The sequence below is a fragment of the Phocoena phocoena genome, chromosome X (genome assembly GCF_963924675.1).
Source record: "Phocoena phocoena chromosome X, mPhoPho1.1, whole genome shotgun sequence".
NCBI classification, from domain to species: Eukaryota; Metazoa; Chordata; class Mammalia; order Artiodactyla; family Phocoenidae; genus Phocoena; species Phocoena phocoena.
Window position 1 is genome coordinate 76,243,758 of NC_089240.1, and position 24,091 is coordinate 76,267,848.

The window sequence follows — 24,091 nt, forward strand, 5'->3', positions numbered from 1 at the left end:
AATAAATGTAACACAATATTAATATAAATGGAAAGTAACTGAATAGATGTGGAAAATATTTGATAAAATGCATTCTCCTTTCATGATTAAGAACCCTCAACAAATTGGGTATAGAAGGAACATAACTCGACATAAGAAAGGCCAAATGTGATGTACTCACAGCTAATAGTACACTCAACAGTGGAGAACTGAAAGCTATTCATACAAGATCAGTAACAAAACAGAGCTCCCCACTCTCACCACTCTTATTCAGCATAATACTGGACATCCTAGCTAGAGCAATTAGGCAAGATAAAGAAATAAAAGTCATCCAAATTAGAAAAGAAAAAGTAAAATTGTAATTATTTTCAAATTATGTGATTTTATATAGAGAAAAATACTAAATTCTCCACCAAAAACTGTTGGAACTAATCAACAAATTCAGTAAAGTTGCAGGATATAAAATCAATATACAGAAATCAATTGCATTTCCATGCACTAACAATGAAACATTTGAAAGAGAAATTTAAAAAAAAACTATCCCATTTAAAATAAAAACAAAAACAATAAAATACTTAGGAAAAAATTTGTCAAGGAAGTGAAAGATCTGTACAATGAAAACTGTAAGACCTTGAAGAAATAAATTGAATAAGACACAAACAAATGAAAAGTTATCCATGTTCATGGATCAGAAGATTTAATATTGTTAAAACATCCATACTACCCAAAGCCATCTATAGATTCAATGCAATCCTTATCAAAATTCCAAAGACATTTTTCACAGAACTAGGAAAAAAAAATCCTAAACTTTGCCTGGAACCACAAAAGACCACAAATAGCCAAAGAAATCATGAGAAAGAACAAAGTCAGAGGCATCACATTCTTGATTGCAAACTATACTATAAAGCTATAGTAATTAAGACAGCATGGTACTGGCATAAAAAAAGACACATAGACCAATGGAACAGAATCCAGAGGCCAGAAATAAACCCATGTGTATGTAGTCAACTAATACTTGACAAGGAAGCCAGGAACACTCCATGGGGTAAGAGTAGTCTCTTCATAAAATGGTGTTGGGAAAACTGGACAACCACATGCAGAAAAATGAAATTGGGCCCCTATCTGATACAACTCACAAAAATTAACTTGAAATGACTAAAAACATAAACATAAGTCCTGATACCATAAAACTCCTAGAAGGAAGCATAGGGAAGAAACTCCTTGACATTGGACTGGGCAATGATTTTTTTGGATATGACAAAAGCGCAAGCAACAAAAGCAAAAATAAACAAGTGTAATGTAAAGTAGCTGAACTCATAGAAACAGTTAGTAGAATGGTGGTTACCAAGGGCTGAGGGGTTGTGGAATTGGGGAGATGTCGGTCAAATGGTACAAACTTGCAGTTAGAAGATGAAAAAATTCTGGAGATCTAATGCATAACATTGTGATTATAGTTAACAATGCCTTATTATACACTTGAAAGTTTCTTAAAGACTAGATCTTAAATGTTCTCACCACAAAAAGAAATGACAGTTATGTGATGTAATGGAGGTGTTGGTTAATGCTACACCATATTGCCATATATAAGTACATCAAATCAACTCTTGTACACATTAAATTTACACAATGTTATATATCAATTACATCTCAATTTTTAAAAGAATTTAATAATCTAAAACTGAAGAACTAGATCTGACAAGTATAGATTTAGAGTACATTACTTTTTTCATTCTTTCAGTATTTTGCTGAATTTATTATGTAAGCAGTTTCTGATATTTTGAAAGAGTAAATAAGTCCATGAAGGCTACAGATTATGCCTGGGATTATATATAACTACAAAATTGAAAGCAAAATTCCCATTAGAATAAGGAAGTCTTGCCCTCTGACTATCAAATAGGGACCCCATGCCCCCGCCCATCCCAATTTTACCAGTAAAATTTTGTCTTAAATAAAATACTTTGGAAAAATTATCTAACAATTTCAGTGAAGCATTTTGTTTCTATATACTTCTTTCTTCTTTTAATAGAAAGCAAGTAGAATTTACTCATTGTGCACCTAGATCTAAATGTTTGTTAATTTCTATTTCAAATTTTATATAGATTTAGAACACTTGTTCCAGCAAGTGGGAAAAAAACTTTCTAGCTTTCATTTAAAGTATTTCTTTTCACTTATTGTATTTTGTGTGTGTCACAAACTATCAACTTAAAAGACAATATCATGAATTCTTTTTCAATCATTCTTGATTATACTTCCCTTTGCTGTCTGTGCACTTTTTCAAATTAGTTTTTCTAATTCACTTTCTGAAATGTGCTCTTGTCACTTAACTTCAGCTCTTATATATTTGCTTTATCAGTGGGAAAATTCTTTCTGGAAGTCAACCAACCTATACATTGAAACTTGTTTTCTTAGACATATTACAAACAACTAGCATCAGCTACTATCCCTTATCAATCTTCCAAGTTAATATAACTACAGTTTAGAATGAAGTAAATCACAAGTTGTTAAAGTAAAATTTATTTTATCAAATCAAAATCGGATTCTTTCACAAAACTGACCATCATATATTCTCCTTCATTCAGTGCAGTACTATATTTAGCAAACTAGTTTTCTTTCTACAGGTTAGTGATTCGGTTATGACAAGGTTTATATGGCTATTCATTTGTTTTCTTTCTGCCTGTGTATGTGTGTGTGCACTATGACTGTTATTTTCCACAAAATTTCAATTTCAGCACTAATTTAGAAATATTTAAATCTTTGGCTTAAATTTGGCTTAGTCTAAGTGCTCATACCAAAATATGAAAAGTACCAAGTGATATCATTATCATGGGGAGAGGAGAGACAAACAGAGAGAAAGAGAGAGTTAGAGAGAAAGAGACAGAGACAGAGGGAGAGAGACAGAAGAGAGAAATAATGAGAGAGAAACAGAGAAAGAGAGCATGCAAGAGAGCACACAAGCCTTTTCCTTCTAAAGATATCCCTAATGTACTTTGAAACAGGGACAGAAGTTGAATGTGGCACTCAGTTGTTGCTTTTGCCACAATCATCAGTATGGTAAGAAATATTTATAGAATGGAATGTCAATTTTAAAAATAGCTATGTAATTATCACTGATGATAGAGTAAACATTGTGAAGAGTTTAGTGATTAAGAAATTACAAATTCATAATGTTTTATTCACACCCTTTAGTTGTATAATCAGAAAATAATTAAAGAACATAATATTGTAAAGAAATTCTGGACCATTAGTTATAAAAATATAATGCTTCATACTTTAAAATATAAAATTATTTTATTCTTCTATCTTAGAACTTCATTCAATGATGCTGATATCCAACATTGACCAAATACTGACTTTAGTACTTGTCCACTTGGAGTTCAGCCAAAATGTGTATTCAGTACACCCCTGTTAGGTACTTTAAAAACATTTTCAAGAGTGGTACACCTTATTTGATTATCAACTTCACCAAATTTTTAGTCTATGCCATAGACTAAAGTGCCAAGTTTCCTACTACAAAGTTTCCACTTAAAAAATTTTATGTATGAGAACCTTGTTTCATAAGGCTAAAACTTGATTCCATCTGAGTCCCACCTTGCTTTCAGATGGCAACTACCATTATTGCCAAGTCCTGAAGAGCAAGGTCAAAGGTTATTCTGACTTTGAAGATTGAAGGATGTGAATTAACACTGATCCCTATGAATCTCAGGAAAGGCAAATGTCAGTTCATCTCATTTTAATTCAGCCCCAGTTTTCTGCTTCTAGGTGTCTATGAGCATGGACTGTGCAGGTGAAAGGACGTGGGCTGGAATTTCAGCTCTGGGAGCAACTGTGGTGTGAACTTGGGCAAGTGATGATTAAATGACATAGGGCATATGTAAAGAGAGGGAAGCTCTCAGAAAATGGCAGGTATTATAATTTCCCCATAACTAAGTCATCTGCAGGTCAGGATCTGGAGCAGGCTGAGATCTCACTATTTTCAGAAGAACCTAAAAGCATCTTGATTCCTTTGACTATCATTTTGAGAGGTAATATAAACTACTCAGTCACTGATTTTTCCAATTTAAATATTACACAAATTATTTGACTTCTTAATTCTCTATCACTAAACCTCCTTTTAGTCTCTCTTTTTCTAAACATGATGAATAGATTCTAAAAAATCTTTGAGGGATAGAAATGCAATGTTTCCAATCAGAAGCATAGGGAAATTAAAGATGCCCTTGTGCATCCTAGGTTATAGATATTTACTGATGAATAAATACATGGTGAATGAATGGAGGTTCCAATTTGTTGTATCTATTATGCTATTTGTCCCTTTATCTTTCAATTGATAGCTTTATATTTAAAAAGTCACATATATTATTTTACTGAATCTCACAATGTCCAGTAAAAAGAGAGAGCAAGTATTGCTATTTCCAATTTACCAAAACAGAAAGTGAGTCTCAGCAGTATTAAGTGGCTTGCCCAAGATAAGATAAAGAACAGGGCTTGACCTCAGGTCTTTTAACACTTGAGTCAGGATCCTCTCCACTATACCGCTAGGCTTCTCACGTGGCCCTATGGTGAAGGGAGACTGAGAAACATCTTCCCAGGGAGTTTCTGTAGCCCCATATATTCCCCAACTATGTGCTTCTTCACGGTTAAAACAAACAACCTTGGAGCACATCAGCTTCTATGCCAAAACAAAATCTGAGCTAGAATTTCAAGTTGTAGACTGTGGATGACTTTGTAAATTACTACTTCTCCAAGTATCACAGGTAATTCACAGAAAGTTATCTATAACATCACACACCTGAACCACAGTGGGAATTAAAGCTCAACCTGCTCTAATGAAGGCATTACCCAGGACAAATTTTCACCTGGTAGAGATTTTCAAAACTGATATCAACTCTAACTAGACAAGGATATCCAGTTGCCTTACTACCAGAGTTCTTAACTGGGGTCTATCTCTGCCCTAGGAACCCACAGATGAGTATTAAGAGGACCCCCACAGACACTTGAAAGGATATGCAAAAATATATGTCTCTGTATCTCTAATTTTTCTAGAGATGCAGACCATAGCTTTCATCAGATTCTCAGAATGCTCCCCAAAGTTTACAGTCCCACAAGAGGACTTCAGAATAGTAGAAATTAGACATTGTTATTACTATTAATTTTAAAATGTTAAGTTTCTATTTGTACTGGAAATTATTATACTGCATCACTTTTTAAAAAAAGCTAGACGGTTTCACCAAATCTTACCAAATATATTTGGGATTCCTTTGGGACACTCTAAAGCAGCTTTTATATGGGTATATATATATATATATATATATATATATATATATATATATATATATATATATATATATATATATATATATATAATTTATTTCATATACATACATATATAATTTCCCATTTTAAACTCAATATCATAAATATCAGTTTTATTTTATAAAACTATAAATGATTTTATTTTCATGTGTGTATTCCATTAGTGCTAAAAAATTAGGAAATTTGCCACATTTTTATTATAATTCCCTTACTGCCCATATTTATATTCTTATGGTTACAACTGAAAAGTGAAAATGAATGATTATTTCTTTCATTTATCTGAAAAATACATTTCCACTTAAACTGCTCTTCCCCAGTTGGCTTGTACAATCTGTGAAATCATCATTAAAAATAAGTCAGTATGTTCATGCATCACCTTCCTCAATGAAATATAAAATAATCAGCATTTAAGACTTCAGTCACTTCTCTTACTGTGTACCACTGTCTTCACAATTCATCATCATTCAAAAATATGTTACTGTGTCTAATGGAAGTAAAAGAAACCAATTCTTGCCTGGAAGGAATCCACAACACAAAAGAAGACTTAATTATGTCAATATTTTACAATACTGTGCTCCAGCATTCAGAATCATTTCTTAGCTTGCTGACCTAGTAGCCTGGTTTCCTCTTGTTTTAAGACAAGACAATACTCACATGGAGGCCAAATGGTTTTGAGATTTGTTCCAAGACTCATTCTGACCAGGCTTCTTGGCCAGACATCTCACTCCACTATGTAATTTAGTGTGACCTAAGCTGGTGGTCAAAACCCTGCTGCCGCCAGGCACACAGACCACCTGAATTTGATTTAATAATATCCATGAGGACATGAGTTTTACATTTCTTACAGAAGCAATAAGTTCCCCAACCTGTTTTTCTCTGATCATTTGGAAATATGCCTTTTACCTTTGAACATAAGTTAAAAAATATTTCCAATACTGAAAACAGGAAGAAAAAAACACCTAATGCAGTTTTTTAATAGATTTTTTCCTCCAGTATGCAGACTTATGAATAAAAGGAGTAATTATCTTTCCAAACACTTCATTCCACCTTTAACTTACACAGCACCTAATTGCCATGGTCTCTAAGTTTCGTAGAGAAAGAAGTAAATATCATCATCAAAAAGGGCCCATGCCTATCACAGAACTGCCAATTGTATTGTACTCCAAGATAGGAAAATATGACTGTACCAAGCATATAGATAGCCTACAGACTGAACAAAAATATAAACTAGCCAGATAATTTGACATATATATTATCTATCAATATATCTATCAATATTTAACTTCAATAGATGTATTCCAGGAATTAAGGCAGAGATACATTCCAGGTATTAGGGAATAGTGACTACTTTGAAGGATTCAAAGAGAAACTAGAATACCAAGAGCTGCCAAAAATATCAAGGAGGCTCTACAATGGTTTGTTAATTACAGTCTTTATGTTCATAATATTTTTAACTTACATGACAGTTTCATAGGTACAATGACTGGACATGGGATCAGGGATCATGTCAGATTAAAATGATCATGTCAGATTAAAATCATGTCAGATTAAAATGACTGGAAGGAACACACTTTGAGGAGAAAAAAAGAAGAGAAAAGATTGATTGTCAAGACTGTTGTAGAAAGAAATGTTTAAACATACCAAGAGATGACTTTAGCACTGATGTAGAATGCGATCATCTTTCCTAAGTAGAAAGACTGGATCAAGGATTCTTAATAGTTCAAAGGAACCTTGCAGAATCCCTACATTTATATCTGTTGTCCAAAGCTTGTTACTGCTTTGCTAAATTGAAAACTAAAAGCCCTCTTTGGTTTTGGCTTTTGAATCCTGAGGAGTCTTCTCATATATTTTTTCTACTTTTAAAGATAAGAAAAATGAAGCTTAGTATGTTTAAATTACTCTCCCATTTCCACAAAGATGAATGAGAATGAGAAATGGGATTTAAACACAAGACTCCTTACTTCTGGCCCTGGGCTTGGGTCATGAATCAAGAAAACTCAGTTCTGACATTAACTAGCCTTATTGCTCCTGGTTAAGTTACTTCCCTCCTTTGAAGGGAGGGAAGCATAAAATGGGGGTGAAGGCAGTTTAAAGGAGTCATTAATTCATCCAACACATGTTAATTGCATGCCTATTATGTATAAGGCAATTTGGGAGCATTGGAATTATAGCATTGAACAAGAGATACATTGTCTATAACTCCAGGAAGCTTAGATTCTAGTGGGGAGAAAAGGCAAACAGACAGAAAAATGAATAAATAAACAGACAGGTATACAAAATATATTGCTGAATAATAAGTACTATGCCAATAATTAAAATGTGTGAAAAGGGCTTGAATGGGTGGCTACTCTAGATTGGGTGGTCTGGGATGGCCTCTTTGAGGAAGTGACATTTAAAAATGGCAACCATTTATATACTGCTTCTATGTGTCCTAATATTGACAATGTAGTCTCCCAAACAATTGCATGTGGTATATACTATTGCAGAAATTTTATAGGAGAAGAAACTAAAATGCATAGAATTGAACTGACCCCTCCCCAAGGTCATAGAGCTAAGTGAGAATTACAACAGAGTTTTGAACCCAGGCTGCACAGCACCCAGTCAATGCTCTGTTGCTTTTTTTAAATTGAAATATAATTGACAGATAACATTGTGTAAGTTTAAGGTGTACAACATGTTGATTTGATACACTTATATACTGCAATATGATTACTACCATAGCATTAGCTAATACCTCTACCATATAATTATCTTTATTTTTTTGTGGTGGGAACAATTAGGATCTAGTCTCTTAGCAACTTTGATGTTTATAATACAGTATTGTTGACTATAATTTCGATCAAGTTGACATCTAATAGCAAGAAGCATCCAGCGACATAAAGATCAGAGGAAAGAACATACCAGGAAGAGGAAACAGCTTGTGCATAAGACCTGGGGCAGAAAAAAATTTAGTGGGTTTAAGGAGCAGAAGGAAAGCCAGTAGGAATGGAGAAAATTTAGTAAGGAAGAAAGTAATAAGATATGCTTGGAGAGATAAACAGAGTCTGAAATATATTGAATTAAATACTGCACATTTGAATGGCTTTTTACAGTTTAGAAAGCATTCTCATATAGATTATCTCATGTATTAACCACATCATTCTTATGAGTGGTTAATGCTTGAACATTAGGAAATGTTTCTCTTCGTGCATGCTTGAACATTAGGAAATGCATGCTTTGAGAGGTGCAATGATTCATACTAGCTCCTAAAACCAACAGTGGAGGGTCTGGGACTCAAAGCCAATTCTACCTGACTTTGGGTGTAGTAATTGATTTATAAACAAAATACTGCTTCTGCAGTATTATATTTGATAGTGACAAAAGTTCTTTTCTAATTTAAAACTTTTTGGAAATCATTAAGGAAACAAAGAAGCTGGAGATAAAAGGAAAGGGTAGTTAGTTATTCTTAAACTTAGTTATTCTTGTGGCAAATTTAAGTCTGTTTCACCAACTGTCACTATGCAGAGATTACTCTGAAACATCTCTTTTAACCTATCACTTCTGTCTAATTTGCTTCCTTTTTTTTTTTTTTTTTTTTACTATCCCCTCTCTCTTACAACTCAGTATTAAATACAGGGGAAATATGAACACTTTCATGATTACAGTTTATGACTGGAAAAAGGGAATGTTTCCAAGATGCTGAATGTCTAAGATTCTAGGCATAAGCCAATGCAGGAAAAAAAATGGCAATTTTACCAGTAAATTAAGAACTTATTATGGGAAGACAGTACTAAAATGGGGATTTGAGCCAGGAAAAACCCTTTCCACTCTAAATTTTTTTTTATTTTTAACATCTTTATTAGAGTATAATTGCTTTACATAGGTGTGTTAGTTTCTGCTGCATAACAAAGTGAATCAGCTATACGTATACATATATCCCCATATCCCCTCCCTCTAGCGTCTCCCTCTGACCCTCCCTATCCCACCCCTCTAGGTGGTCACGAAGCACCGACCTGACTTTCCTGTGCTATGTGGCTGCTTCCCACAGCTATCTATTTTATATTTGGTAGCGTATATATGTCCATGCCACTCTCTCACTTCGTCCCAGCATAGCCTTCCCCCTCTCTGTGTACTAAAGTCCATTCTCTGTGTCTGCATATTTATTCCTGTCCTGGCCCTACATTCTTCAGAACATTTTGTTTCTTTAGGTTCCATATATATGTGTTAGCATATGGTATTGTTTTTCTCTTTCTGAATTACTTCAGTCTGTATGACAGTCTCTAGGTCCATCCACCTCACTACAAATAACTCAATTTTGGTTTTTTAATGGCTGAGTAATATTCCATTACATATATGTGCCACATCTTCTTTACCCTTTCATCTGTCAATGGACACTTAGGTTGATTCCATGACCTGTCTATTGTAAATAGAGCTGAAATGAATATTGTGGTACATGATTCTTTTCGAATTCTGGTTTTCTCAGGGTATATGCCCAATAGTGGGATTGCTGGGTCATATGGTAGTTCTATTTTTAGTTTTTTAAGGAAATTGCAAACTCTTCTCCATAGTGGCTGTATCAATTTACATTCCCACCAACAGTACAAGAGGGTTCCCTTTCCTCCACACCCTCTATAGCATTTATTGTTTGTAGATATTTTGATGATGGCCATTCTGAATGGTATGAGGTGATACCTCATTGTAGTTTTCATTTGTATTTCTCTAAAGACTGGTGACGTTGAACATCTTTTCATGTGCTAGTTGGAAATCTGTATAACTTCTTTGGAGAATCTCTATTTAGATCTCCTGCCCATTTTTGGATTGGGTTGCTTGTTTTTTGATATTGAGTTGCATGAGCTGCTTGTATATTTTGAAGCTTAATCCTTTGTCGGTTGCTTCAGTTGCAAATGTTTTCTCCAGTTCTGAGGGTTCTCTTTTCGTCTTGTTCATGGTTTCCTTTGCTGTGCAAAAGCTTTCAAGTTTCATTAGGTCCCATTTGTTTATTTTTGTTTTATTTCCATTTATCTAGGAGGTGGGTCAAAAGAATCTTGCTGTGATTTATGTCATAGAGTGTTCTGCCTATGTTTCCCTCTAAGAGTTTTATAGGGTCTGGCCTTACATTTAGGTCTTTACTCCGTTTTGAGTTCATTTTGTGTATGGTGTTAGGGAGTGTTCTAATTTCATTCTTTTACATGTAGCTGTCCAGTTTTCCCAACCCCACTTATTGAAGAGGCTGCCTTTTCTCCATTGTATATTCTTGCCTCCTTTATCAAATATAAGTTGACCATATGTGCATGGGTTTATCTCTGGGCTTTCTATCGTGTTCCATTGATCTATATTTCTGTTTCTGTGCCAGTACCATACTGTCTTGATTACTGTAGCCTTGTAGTATCGTCTGAAGTCAGGGAGCCTGATTCCTCCTGCCCAGTTTTCCTTTCTCAAGATTGCTTTGTCTCTTTTGGGTCTTTTATGTTTACATACAAATTGTGAAAAAATTATTTCTAGTTCTGTGAAGTATGCCATTGTAATTTGATAGGAATTGCATTGAATCTGTAGATTGCTTTGGGCGGTATAGTTATTTTCACAATGTTGATTCTTCCAATTCAAGAACATGGTATATCTCTCCATCTGTTTGTATCATCTTTAATTTCTTTCATCAGTGTCATATAGTTTTCTGCATACCAGTCTTTTGTCTCCTTAGGTAGGTTTATTTCCAGGTATTTTATTCCTTTTGTTACAATGGTAAATGGGAGTGTTTCCTTAATTTCTCTTTCAGATTTTTCATCATTAGTGTATAGGAATGCAAGAGATTTCTGTGCATTAATTTTGTATCCTGCTACTTTCTCAAATTTATTGATTAACTCTAGTAGTTTTCTGGTAGCATCTTTAGGATCCACTATGTATAGGACCATGTCTACAACAAACAGGGACAACTTTACTTCTTCTTTTCCAAATTGGATTCCTTTTATTTCTTTTTCTTCTCTTATTGCTGTGGCTAAAAGTTCCAAAACTATGTTGAATAATAGTGGTGAGACTGGGCAACATTTTCTTATTCCTGATCTTACTGCAAATATTTTCATTTTTTCACCATTGAGAATGACATTGGCTGTGGGTTTGTCATATATGGCCTTTATTATGCTGAGGTAAGTTCCCTCTATGCCTACTTTCTGGAGGGTTTTTATCATAAATGGTGTTGAAAGCTTTTTCTGCAGCTATTTTGTGGATCATATGGTTTTTCTCCTTCTATTTGTTAATATGGTTTATGACATTGATTGATTTGCATATATTGAAGAAATTTTGTATTCCTGGGATAAACCCCATTTGATCAAGTGTATGATCCTTTTAATGTGCTGTTGGATTCTATTTGCTAGTATTTTGTTGAGGATTTTTGCATCTATGTTCATCAGTGAAATTGGCCTGTAGTTTCCTTTCTTGTGAATTATTTGTCTGGTTTTCGTATCAGCGTGATGGTGGCCTTGGAGAAAGAGTTTGGGAGTTTTTCTCCCTCTGATATATTTTGGAAGAGTTTGAGAAAGTCAGTGTTATCTCTTCTCTAAATGTTTGATAGAATTATGCTGTGAAGCCATCTGGTCCTGGGCTTTTGTTTGTGTGAAGATGTTAATCACAGTTTCAATTTATGTGCTTGTGATTGTTCTGTTTATATTTTCTGTTTATTCTTGGTTCAATCTCAGAAGATTATGCATTTCTAAGAATTTGTTCATTTCTTCCAGGTTGTCCATTTTATTGGCATAGAGTTGCTTGTAGTAATCTCTCATGATCCTTTGTATTTCTGCAGTGTCAGTTGTTACTTCTCCTTTTTCATTTCAAATTCTATTGATTAGAGCCTTCTCCTTTTTTTTCTTGATGACTCTGGCTAATGGTTTATCAAGTTTGTTTATCTTCTCAAAGAACCAGCTTTTAGTTTATTGATCTTTGCTATTGTTTCCTTCATTTGTTTTTCATTTATTTCTGGTCTGATTTTCATGATTTCTTTCCTTCTGCTAACTCTGGGTTTTTTTTGTTCTTCTTTCTCTAATTGCTTTAGGTGTACAGTTAGGTTGTTTATTTGAGATGTTTCTTGTTTCTTGAGGTAGGATTGTATTGCTATAAATTTCCCTCTTAGAACTAATTTTGCTGCATCCCATAGATTTTGGGCTGTCGTGTTTCCATTGTCATTTGTTTCTAGGTATTTTTTGATATCCTCTTTGATTTCTTCAGTGATCTCTTGGTTATTTAGTAGCATATTGTTTAGCTCCCATGTGTTTGTATTTTTAATAGTTTTTCTCTTGTAATTGATATCTAGTCTCATAGCTTTGGGGTCAGAAAAAGATACTTGATATGATTCCAATTTTCTTAAATATGCCAAGGTTTGATTTGTGACCCAAATATGATCTATCCTGGAGAATATTTCATGAGCACTTTAGAAGAAATTGTATTCTGTTGTTTTTGGATGGAATGTCCTATAAATATTAATTTAATCCATCTTCTTTAATGTATTGTTTAAAGCTTGTTTTTCCTTATTTACTTTCATTTTGGATGTTGTGTCCATCAGTGAAAGTGGGGTGTTAAAGTCCCCTACTATGATTGTGTTACTGTCAATTTCCCCTTTTTTGGCCCTCAGCATTTGCCTTATATATTGTGGTGCTCCTATGCTGGGTGCATAAATATTTACAATTTTCATGTCTTCTTTTTGGATTGATCCCCTGATCATTGCGTAGTGTCATTTGTCTCTTGTGATAGTCTTTAAAGTCTATTATTTTCTGATATGAGAATTGCTACTCCAGCTTTCTTTTTTTTTTTTTTAACATCTTTATTGGGGTATAATTGCTTTACAATGGTGTGTTAGTTTCTGCTTTATAACAAAGTGAATCAGCTATACATATACATATGCTCCCATGTGTCTTGCCTCTTGCGTCTCCCTCCCTCCCACTCTCCCCATCCCACCCCTCCAGGCTGTCCCAAAGCCCCGAGCTAAAATCCCTGTGCCTTGCGGCTGCTTCCCTCTAGCTATCTACCTTACTACGTTTGTTAGTGTGTATATGTCCATGACTCTCTCTCGCCCTGTCAAAACTTACCCTTCCCCCTCCCCATATCCTCAAGTCCGTTCTCCAGTAGGTCTGCGCCTCTATTCCTGTCTTATCCCTAGGTTCTTCATGACATTTTTTTCCCTTAAATTCCATATATATGTGTTAGCATACGGTATTTGTCTTTTTCTTTCTGACTTACTTCACTCTGTATGACAGACTCTAGGTCTATCCATCTCATTACAAATAACTCAATTTCATTTCTTTTTAAGGCTGAGTAATATTCCATTGTGTATATGTGCCACATCTTCTTTATCCATTCGTCCGATGATGGGCGCTTAGGTTCTTTCCATCTCCGGGCTATTGTAAATAGAGCTGCAATGAACATTTTGGTACATGACTCTTTTTGAATTTTGGTTTTCTCAGGGTATATGCCCAGTAGTGGGATTGCTGGGTCATATGGTAATTCTATTTGTAGTTTTTTAAGGAACCTCCATACTGTTCTCCATAGTGGCTGAACCAATTCACATTCCCACCAGCAGTGCAAGAGTGTCCCCATTTCTCCACACCCTCTCCAGCATTTATTGTTTCTAGATTTTTTGATGATGGCCATTCTGACTGGTGTGAGATGATATCTCATTGTAGTTTTGATTTGCATTTCTCTAATGATTAATGATGTTGAGCATTCTTTCATGTGTTTGTTGGCATTCTGTATATCTTCTTTGGAGAAATGTCTGTTTAGGTCTTCTGCCCATTTTTGGATGGGGTTGTTTGTTTTTTTGTTATTGAGCTGCATGAGCTGCTTGTAAATTTTGGAGATTAATCCTTTGTCAGTTGCTTCATTTGCAAATGTTTTCTCCCATTCTGAGGGTTGTCTTTTGGTCTTGATTATGGTTTCCTTTGCTGTGCAAAAGCTTTGAAGTTTCATTAGGTCCCATTTGTTTATTTTTGTTTTTATTTCCATTACTCTAGGAGGTGGGTCAGAAAGGATCTTGCTGTGATTTATGTCATAGAGTGTTCTTCCTATGTTTTCCTCTAAGAGTTTGATAGTTTCTGGCCTTACATTTAGGTCTTTAATCCATTTTGAGCTTATTTTTGTGGATGGTGTTAGGGAGTGATCTAATCTCATACTTTTACATGTACCTGTCCAGTTTTCCCAGCACCATTTATTGAAGAGGCTGTCCTTTCTCCACTGTACATTCCTGCCTCCTTTATCAAAGATAAGGTGTCCATATGCGCGTGGGTTTATCTCTGGGCTTTCTATCCTGTTCCACTGATCTATCTTTCTGTTTTTGTGCCAGTACCATACTGTCTTGATTACTGTTGCTTTGTAATATAGTCTGAAGTCAGGGAGCCTTATTCCTCCAGCTCCTTTTTTCGTTCTCAAGATTGCTTTGGCTATTCGGGGTCTTTTGTGTTTCCATACAAATTGCGAAATTTTTTGTTCTAGTTCTGTGAAAAATGCCAGTGGTAGTTTGATAGGGATTGCATTGAATCTGTAGGTTGCTTTGGGTAGTAGAGTCATTTTCACAATGTTGATTCTTCCCATCCAAGAACATGGTATATCTCTCCATCTATTTGTATCATCTTTAATTTCTTTCATCAGTGTCTTATAATTTTCTGCATACAGGTCTTTCGTATCCTTAGGTAGGTTTATTCCTAGATATTTTATTCTTTTTGTTGCAATGGTAAATGGGAGTGTTTTCTTGATTTCACTTTCAGATTTTTCATCATTAGTATATAGGAATGCCAGAGATTTCTGTGCATTAATTTTGTATCCTGCTACTTTACCAAATTCATTGATTAGCTCTAGTAGTTTTCTGGTAGCATCTTTAGGATTCTCTATGTATAGTATCATGTCGTCTGCAAACAGTGACAGCTTTACTTCTTCTTGTCCAATTTGGATTCCTTTTATTTCCTTTTCTTCTCTGATTGCTGTGGCTAAAACTTCCAAAACTATGTTGAATAAGAGTGGTGAGAGTGGGCAGCCTTGTCTTGTTCCTGATCTTAGTGGAAATGCTTTCAGTTTTTCACCATTGAGGATGATGTTTGCTGTGGGCTTGTTATATATGGCCTTTATTATGTTGAGGAAAGTTCCCTCTATCCCTACTTTCTGGAGGGTTTTTATCATAAATGGGTGTTGAATTTTGTCAAAAGCTTTCTCTGCATCTATTGAGATGATCATATGGTTTTTCTCCTTCAATTTTTAAATATGGTTTATCACATTGATAGATTTGCGTATATTGAAGAATCCTTGCATTCCTGGAATAAACCCCACTTGATCATGGTGTATGATCCTTTTAATGTGCTGTTGGATTCTGTTTGCTAGTATTTTGTTGAGGATTTTTGCATCTATGTTCATCAGTGATATTGGCCTGTAGTTTTCTTTCTTTGTGACATCCTTGTCTGGTTTTGGTATCAAGGTGATGGTGGCCTCGTAGAAGGAATTTGGGAGTGTTCCTCCTTCTGCTATATTTTGGAAGAGTTCGAGAAGGATAGTTGTTAGCTCTTCTCTAAACGTTTGATAGAATTCACCTGTGAAGCCATCTGGTCCTGGGCTTTTGTTTGTTGGAAGATTTTTAATCACAGTTTCAATTTCAGTGCTTGTGATTGGTCTGTTCATATTTTCTATTTCTTCCTGATTAAGTCTTGGCAGGTTGTGCATTTCTAAGAATTTGTCCATTTCTTCCAGATTGTCCATTTTATTGGCATAGAGTTGCTTGTAGTAATCTCTCATGATTTTTTTTATTTCTGCAGTGTCAGTTGTTATTTCTCCTTTCTCATTTCTAATTCTATTGATTTGAGTCTTCTCCCTTTTTTTCTTGATGAGTCTGGCTAGTGGTTTATCTATTTTGTTTATCTTCTCAAAGAACCAGCTTTTAGTTTTATTGATCTTTGCTATCGTTTCCTTCATTTCTTTTTCATTTATTTCTGATCTGATTTTTATGATTTCTTTCCTTCTGCTAGCTTTGGGGCTTTTTTGTTCTTCTTTCTCTAATTGCTTGAGGTGCAAGGTTAGGTTGTTTATTCGAGATGTTTCCTGCTTCTTAAGGTGGGCTTGTATTGCTATAAACTTCCCCCTTAGAACTGCTTTTGCTGCATCCCATAGGTTTTGGGTCATTGTGTCTCCATTGTCATTTGTTTCTAGGTATTTTTTTATTTCCTCTTTGATTTCTTCAGTGATCACTTCATTATTAAGTAGTGTATTGTTTAGCCTCCATGTGTTTGTATATTTTACAGACCTTTTCCTGTAATTGATATCTAGTCTCATGGCGTTGTGGTCAGAAAAGATACTTGATACAATTTCAGTTTTCTTAAATTTACCAAGGCTTGATTTGTGACCCAAGATATGATCTATCCTGGAGAATGTTCCATGAGCACTTGAGAAAAATGTGTATTCTGTTGTTTTTGGATGGAATGTCCTATAAATATCAATTAAGTCCATCTTGTTTAATGTATCATTTAAAGCTTGTGTTTCCTTATTTAATTTCATTTTGGATGATCTGTCCACGTGTGAAAGTGGGGTGTTAAAGTCCCCTACTATGAATGTGTTACTGTCAATTTCCCCTTTTATGGCTGTTAGTATTTGTCTTATGTATTGAGGTGCTCCTATGTTGGGTGCATAAATATTTACAATTATATCTTCTTCTTGGATCGATCCCTTGATCATTATGTAGTGTCCTTCTTTATCCCTTTTAATAGTCCTTATTTTAAAGTTTATTTTGTCTGATATGAGAATTGCTACTCCAGCTTTCTTTTGTTTTCCATTTGCATGGAATATCTTTTTCCATCCCCTTACTTTCAGTCTGTATGTGTCTCTAGGTCTGAGGTGGGTCTCTTGTAGACAGCATATATAAGGGTCTTGTTTTTGTATCCATTCAGCCAATCTGTGTCTTTTTGTGGGAACATTTAGTCCATTTACATTTAAGGTAATTATCGATATGTATGTTCCTATTCCCATTTTCTATATTGTTTTGGGTTCGTTATTATAGGTCGTTTCCTTCTTTTGCATTTCTTATCTAGAGAAGTTCCTTAAGCATTTTTTGTAAAGCTGGTTTGGTAGTGCTGAACTCTCTCAGCTTTTGCTTGTCTGTAAAGGTTTTAATTTCTCCATCAAATCTGAATGAGATCCTTGCTGGGTAGAGTAGTCTTGGTTGCAGGTTTTTCTCCTTCATCACTTTCAGTATGTCCTGCCACTCCCTTCTGGCTTGTAGGGTTTCTGCTGAGAGATCAGCTGTTAACCTTATGGGGATTCCCTTGTGTGTTATTTGTTGTTTTTCCCTTGCTGCTTTTAATATGCTTTCTTTGTTTTTAATTTTTGATAGTTTGATTAATATGTGTCTTGGCGTATTTCTCCTTGTATTTATCCTGTATGGGGCTCTCTGTGCTTCCTGGACTTGATTAACTATTTCCTTTCCCATATTAGGGAAGTTTTCAACTATAATCTCTTCAAATATTTTCTCAGTCCCTTTCTTTTTTTCTTTTTCTTCTGGAACCCCTATAATTCGAATGTTGGTGCGTTTCATGTTGTCCCAGAGGTCTCTGAGACTGTCCTCAGTTCTTTTCATTCTTTTTTCTTTATTCTGCTCTGCAGTAGTTATTTCCACTACTTTATCTTCCAGGTCACTTATCCGTTCTTCTGCCTCAGTTATTCTGCTATTGATCCTATCTAGAGTGATTTTAATTTCATTTATTGCATTGTTCATCGTTGCTTGTTTCATCTTTAGTTCTTGTAGGTCCTTTTTAACTGTTTCTTGCATTTTGTCCATTCTACTTCCAAGATTTCAGATCATCCTTACTATCATTATTCTGAATTCTTTTTCAGGTAGATTGCCTATTTCCTCTTCATTTCTTAGGTCTGGTGGGTTTTTATCTTGCTCCTTCATCTGCTGTGTGTTTTTCTGTCTTCTCATTTTGCTTATCTTACTGTGTTTGCGGTCTCCTTTTTGCAGGCTGCACGTTCGTAGTTCCCGTTGTTTTTGATGTCTGTCTCCAGTGGCTAAGGTTGTTTCAGCGGGTTGTGTAGGCTTCCTGGTGGAGGGGACTAGTGCCTGTGTTGTGCTGGTTGAGGCTGGATCTTGTCTCTCTAGTGGGCAGGTTCACGTCTGGTGGTGTGTTTTGGGGTGTCTGTGGCCTTGTTATGATTTTAGGCAGCCTCTCTGCTAATGGGTGGGGTTGTGTTCCTGTTTTGCTAGTTGTTTGGCATAAGTTGTCCAGCACTGTGGCTTGCTGGTCGTTGAGTGAAGCTGGGTGCTGGTGTTAAGATGGAGGTCTCTGGGATATTTCCACCGTTTAATATTATGTGGAGCTGGGAGGTCTCTTGTTGCCCAGTGTCCTGAAGTTGGCTCTCCTACCTCAGAGGCAGAGCCCTGCCTCCTGGGCTGGAGCACCAAGAGCCTTTCATCCACATGGCTCAGAATAAAAGGGAGAAAAAGTAGAGAGAATTATTAGAAGTATGAGGAAAGAAAGAAGGAAAGGAGGGAAAGAAGGAAGGAAGAAAGAAGCAAAAAAGGAAAGAAAGGAGGGAGGGAGGGAGGGAGGGAGGGAGGGAGAGAGGGAGGAAGGAAGGAAGGAAGGAAGAAAGAAGCAAAGAAGGAAAGAAAGGAGGGAGGGAGGGAGGGAGGAAGGAAGGAAGGAAGGAGGGATAGAAGGAGAAAATGTAGAGAGAATTAGTAGAAGTATCGGGAAAGAAAGAGGGAAAGGAAGGACGGAAGAAAGAAGCAAAGAAGGAAAGAAAGGAGGGAGGGAGGGAGGGAGGAAGGAAGGAAAGAAGGAGGGAAAGAAGGAGAAAATGTAGAGAGAATTAGTAGAAGTATGAGGAAAGAAAGAAGGAAAGGAGGAAAGGAAGGAAGGAAGAAAGAAGCAAAGAAGGAAAGAAAGGAAGGAAAGAGGGAGGGAGGGAGGAAGGAAGGAAGGAGGGAAAGAAGGAGAAAATGTATAGAGAATTAGTAGAAGTATGAGGAAAGAAAGAAGGAAAGGAGGAAAGGAAGGAAGGAAGAAAGAAGCAAAGAAGGAAAGAAAGGAGGGAGGGAGGGAGGGAGGAAGGGAGGAAGGAAGGAGGGAAAGAAGGAAAAAAGACAGAAAGAAAGAAGATACAGTAAAACTAAAATAAAGTATAATATAGTTACTGTACTAAAAAATATTTAGAAAGAAAAAAAAAAAAAAAGGAACGGATAGAACCCTAGGACAAATGTTGGAAGCAAAGCTATACAGAGAAAATCTTACACAGAAGCATACACATACACGTTCACAAAGAGAGGCAAAGGGGGAAAAATCATAAATCCTGCTCCCAGAGACCACCCCCTCAACCTGGGGTGATTCGCTGTCTAAAGGAGGGAAGGAAGGAAGGAAAGAAAGAAAGAACGAAGGTAAAGTACAATAAAGTTATTACAATTAAAATTAAGTATTAAGAAAAAAAATTTTTTTTTTTTTTAAAAAAAAACATAGACGGATAGAGCCCTAGGACAAATGGTGGAAGCAAGAGTATACAGCCAAGATCTCACACAGAAGCATACACGCACACATTCACAAAAATAGGAAAAGGGAAAAAAATCACAGATCTCGCTCCTAAATTCCACCTCTTCAATTTGGGATCACTCCCTGTCTATTCAGGTATTCCACAATGCAGGGCACATCAAGTTGATTGTGGAGCTTCAATCCGCCGCCTCCGCGGCTGCCGGGAAAGACCTCCCCCTCTCCAGCTTTCTTTTGATTTCCATTTGCATGGAGCATCTTTTTCCATCCCCTCACTTTCAGTCTGTATATGTCTCTAAGTCGGAAATGGGTCTCTTGAAGACAGCATATAAATGGGTCTTGTTTTTCGTATACTTTCAGCCAGTCTATGTCTTTTAGTTGGAGTATTTAATCCATTTACATTTAAGGTAGCTATCAATATGTATGTTACTTTTACCAGTTTCTTAATTGTCTTGTGTTTGCTATTGTAGGTCTTTCCTTCTCTTGTGTTTCCTGCCCAGAGAAGTTCCTTTAGCATTTGTTGTAAAGCTGGTTTGGTGGTGTTGAATTCTCTTAGCTTTTGCTTGTCTGTAACAGTTTTATTTTCTCAGTCAAATCTGAATGAAGTCCTTGCTTGGTACCGTAATCTCGGTTGTAAGTTTTTCCCTTTCTTCACTTTGAATATGTCCTGCCACTCCTTTTTGGCTTGCAGAGTTTCTGCTGAAAGATCATCTGTTAACCTTATTGGGATTCCCTTGTATGTTATTTGTTGCTTTTCCCTTGCTGCTTTTAATATTTTTTATTTGTATTTAATTTTTGATAGTTTAATTGATATGTGTCTTGGCATGTTTCTCCTTGTATTTTTCCTGTATGGGACTCTCTGTGCTTCCTGGACTTGATTGACTATTTCCTTTCCCATATTAGGGAAGTTTCGTACTATAATGTCTTCAAATATTTTCTCAGTCCTTTTGTTTTTTCTCTTCTTCTTCTGGAACCCTTATAATTCAAGTGTTGGTGCATTTAATGTTGTCCCAGAGGTCTCTGAGACTGTCCTCAATTCTTTTCACTCTTTTTTTCTTTATTCTTCTCTGTGGTAGTTATTTCCACTATTTTATATTCTAGGTAACCTATCCGTTCTTCTCCCTCAGTTATTCTGCTTTTGATTCTTTGTAGAGATTTTTTAATTTCATTTATTGTGTTGTTCATCATTGTTTGTTTGCTTTTTAGTTCTTCTAGGTCCTTGTTAGACGTTTCTTGTATTTTCTCCATTCTATTTCCAGGATTTTGGCTCATCTTTAATATCATTACTCTGATTTATTTTTTAGGTAGACCACCTAGTTCCTCTTCATTTGTTTGGGCTGGTGGATTTCTATCTTGCTCTTTCATCTGCTGTGTATTTCTCTGTCTTCTCATTTTGCTTAACTTACTGTGTTTGGGGTATCCTTTTCACAGACTACAGGCTCATAGTTCCCGTTGTTTTTGGTGTCTGTCTCCAGTGAGTAAGGTTGGTTCAGTGGGTTGTGTAGGCTTACTGGTGGAGGGGACTGGTGCCTGTGTTCTGGTGGATAAGGCTGTCCCTTGTCTTTCTGGTGGACAGGACCACGTCCAGTGGTGTGTTTTGTGGTGTCTGGGAACTTATGATTTTACGCAGTCTCTCTGCTAATAGGTGGGGTTGTGTTTCTGTCTTGCTAGTGTTTTGGCTTAGGGTGTCCAGCACTGGAGCTTGCTGGTTGTTGAGTGGAGCTGGGTCTTAGCAGTGAGATGGAGATCTCTGGGAGAGTTCTCACCAAATGATATTATGTGGCACCAGGAGTTTTCTGGTGGACCAATGTCCTGAACTCAAGTCTCCCACCTCAGGGGCTCAGGCCTGAGTCCCGGCCAGAGCACCAAGACCCTGACAACCACACAATTCAGAAGAAAAGGGAGGGGAAAAAAAGGAAAGAAGAAGAAGAAAAAAATAGTTATTAAAATAAAAAATAAAAATAAATATTATTAAAGTAAAAGAAATTAAAAGGTATTGAAAAAAGAGAGCAACCAAACCAGTAAACAAAGCCAATAATGATAACAAGCATTAAAATCTAGACTATAAACAAACAAACAAAAATGGACAGAACCCTAGGAGAAATGGTAAAACACACCTATATGACAAAATCACACAAAGAAGCATACATATACACACTCTGAAAAAGAGAAAAAGGGAAAAAATATGTATGTATGTATATATATATATATATATATATATATATATATATATATATATATATAAGGACGAGAGCACCCAAATCAGTAAACAAATCTACCAATGATAATAAGCTCTACATATTAAGCTGAGGTAAACATAACACCAGAAACAAATTAGATGCAGAAAGCAAACCCCAAGTCTACAGTTTTCCCAATGCTCACTGCCTCAATCTTCGGATGATTCATTTTGTGTTCAGTTATTCCAGAGATGCAGAGTACATCAAGTTGATTGTGGAGATTTAATCCACTGCTCCTGGGGCTGCTAGGAGAATTTTCCCTTTCTTTTCTTTGTTCGTACAGCTCCTGGGGTTCAGCTTTGGATTTGGCTCCGTCTCTGCATTTATGTCACCTGAGGGCATTTGTTCTTAACTCAGAAAGGACAGGGTTAAAGTAGCAGCTGATTAGGGGGCTCTGGCTCACTCAAGCCAGGGAGGAGGGAGCGGTACGGAATGTGGCGTGACCCTCCGGTGGCAGATGCCAGCGTGACGTTACAACAGCCTGAGGGGTGCCATTTGTTCTCCTGGGGAAGTTGTCCCTGGATCATGGGACCCTGGCAGTGGTGGGTTGCACAGGTTCCCAGGAGGGATGGTATAGATAGTGACCTGTGCTTGCATACAGGCTTCTTGGTGGCGGCAGCAGCAGCCTTAGCATTTCATGCATGTCTCTGGTGTCCGCGCTGATAACCGAGGCTCGCGCCCATCTCTGGAGCTCATTTAGGAGATGCTTTGAATCCCCTCTCCTCGTGCACCCCAAAGTAATGGTCTCTTGCCTCTTAGACAGTTCCAGACATTTTCCCGGACTCCCTCCCGGCTAGCCGTGGTGCACTAACCCCTTCAGGCTGTGTTCACGCTGCCAGTCCTTTCCCTGTGCTCTGACCGAAGCCCGAGCCTCAGCTCCCAGACCCGCCTGCCCCGGCGGGTGAGCAGACAAGCCTCTCGGGCTGGTGAGTGTTGGTCAGCACCGATCCTCTGTGCGGGAATCTCTCCGCTTTGCCCTCCGCATCCCTGTTGCTGCACTCTCCTCCGCCGCTCTGCAGCTCCCCCACTCCGCCACCCACAGTCTCTGCCCGCGAAGGGGCTTCCTAGTGTGTAGAAAACTTTTCTCCTTCACAGCTCCCACCCACTGGTGCAGGGAGTTTCTTGCCTTTTGGGAAGTGTGGGATCTTCTGCCAGTGTTCAGGAGGTTTTCTGTAGGAGTTGTTCCCCATGTAGATATATTTTTGATGTATTTGTGGGGAGGAAGGTGATCTCTACATCTTACTCCTCTGCCATCTTGAAGGTCCCCCCTCAATTCTTATTATTCTAATTCATATTAGTCTAATTGTTAGATGGTTAGGACCAAACAATGTAGCATAGAAGAAAGTTGATTATATGCTTTGTAATATATAAATCTACAAATCACAGCTAATTTTAGTTTATTCACAACCACATCTTTTCATCTTCTTCATGATTGAATATTGAGGGAGAGAAAGTAAGTTGCCTCAAATCTCCTAAAGTCCAGCTCTTACAGAGTACTTTAGAGAGCTAACAAATGGCAATGAAATCCTTTCTGACATATCATTTATGAACAGAGAACTGAGAAAAACAGCATGGGTCAGCAGAAAGAGTACTATCTGAGGAATCAGATGTGAATGTTTTTCTGCAAAAGTACCAGGAGACCTTGGGCAAGTTAAACACAAAGAAGCAAAACAGAAATATGATCATGGACAACTGAGAAGGCAGGAAGCAGCAAGGTTAGGGTTAAAACAAACCACCCATGTTTATTAGCATTGTCATTTATCCCTTGAGAAAACAATGAAGCTTATGCCATTTGTCACTATTTCCCCATATTTTTGTTTTAAGGCCTTCCTAGAATTTTGTGTGATACATCTAAAGGCACTTTATACAGATAACAATTTGGAGATTCCCCTAGGCTATTGAAAAGCAGGAGCTAGGATAGACATCAATGCCGGCAGCAATTTTCATAAGATTCATGTAACTTTTCTATTGAACACAAATATGTTGACAAGAAGAAAAAAAATCCTTCAACATTGTAAACTAAACCATATTTTACTTCTTTCAAATATTCCCAAAGCTTCCTTTATTACTAGTACTTAAGAAACTTGTACT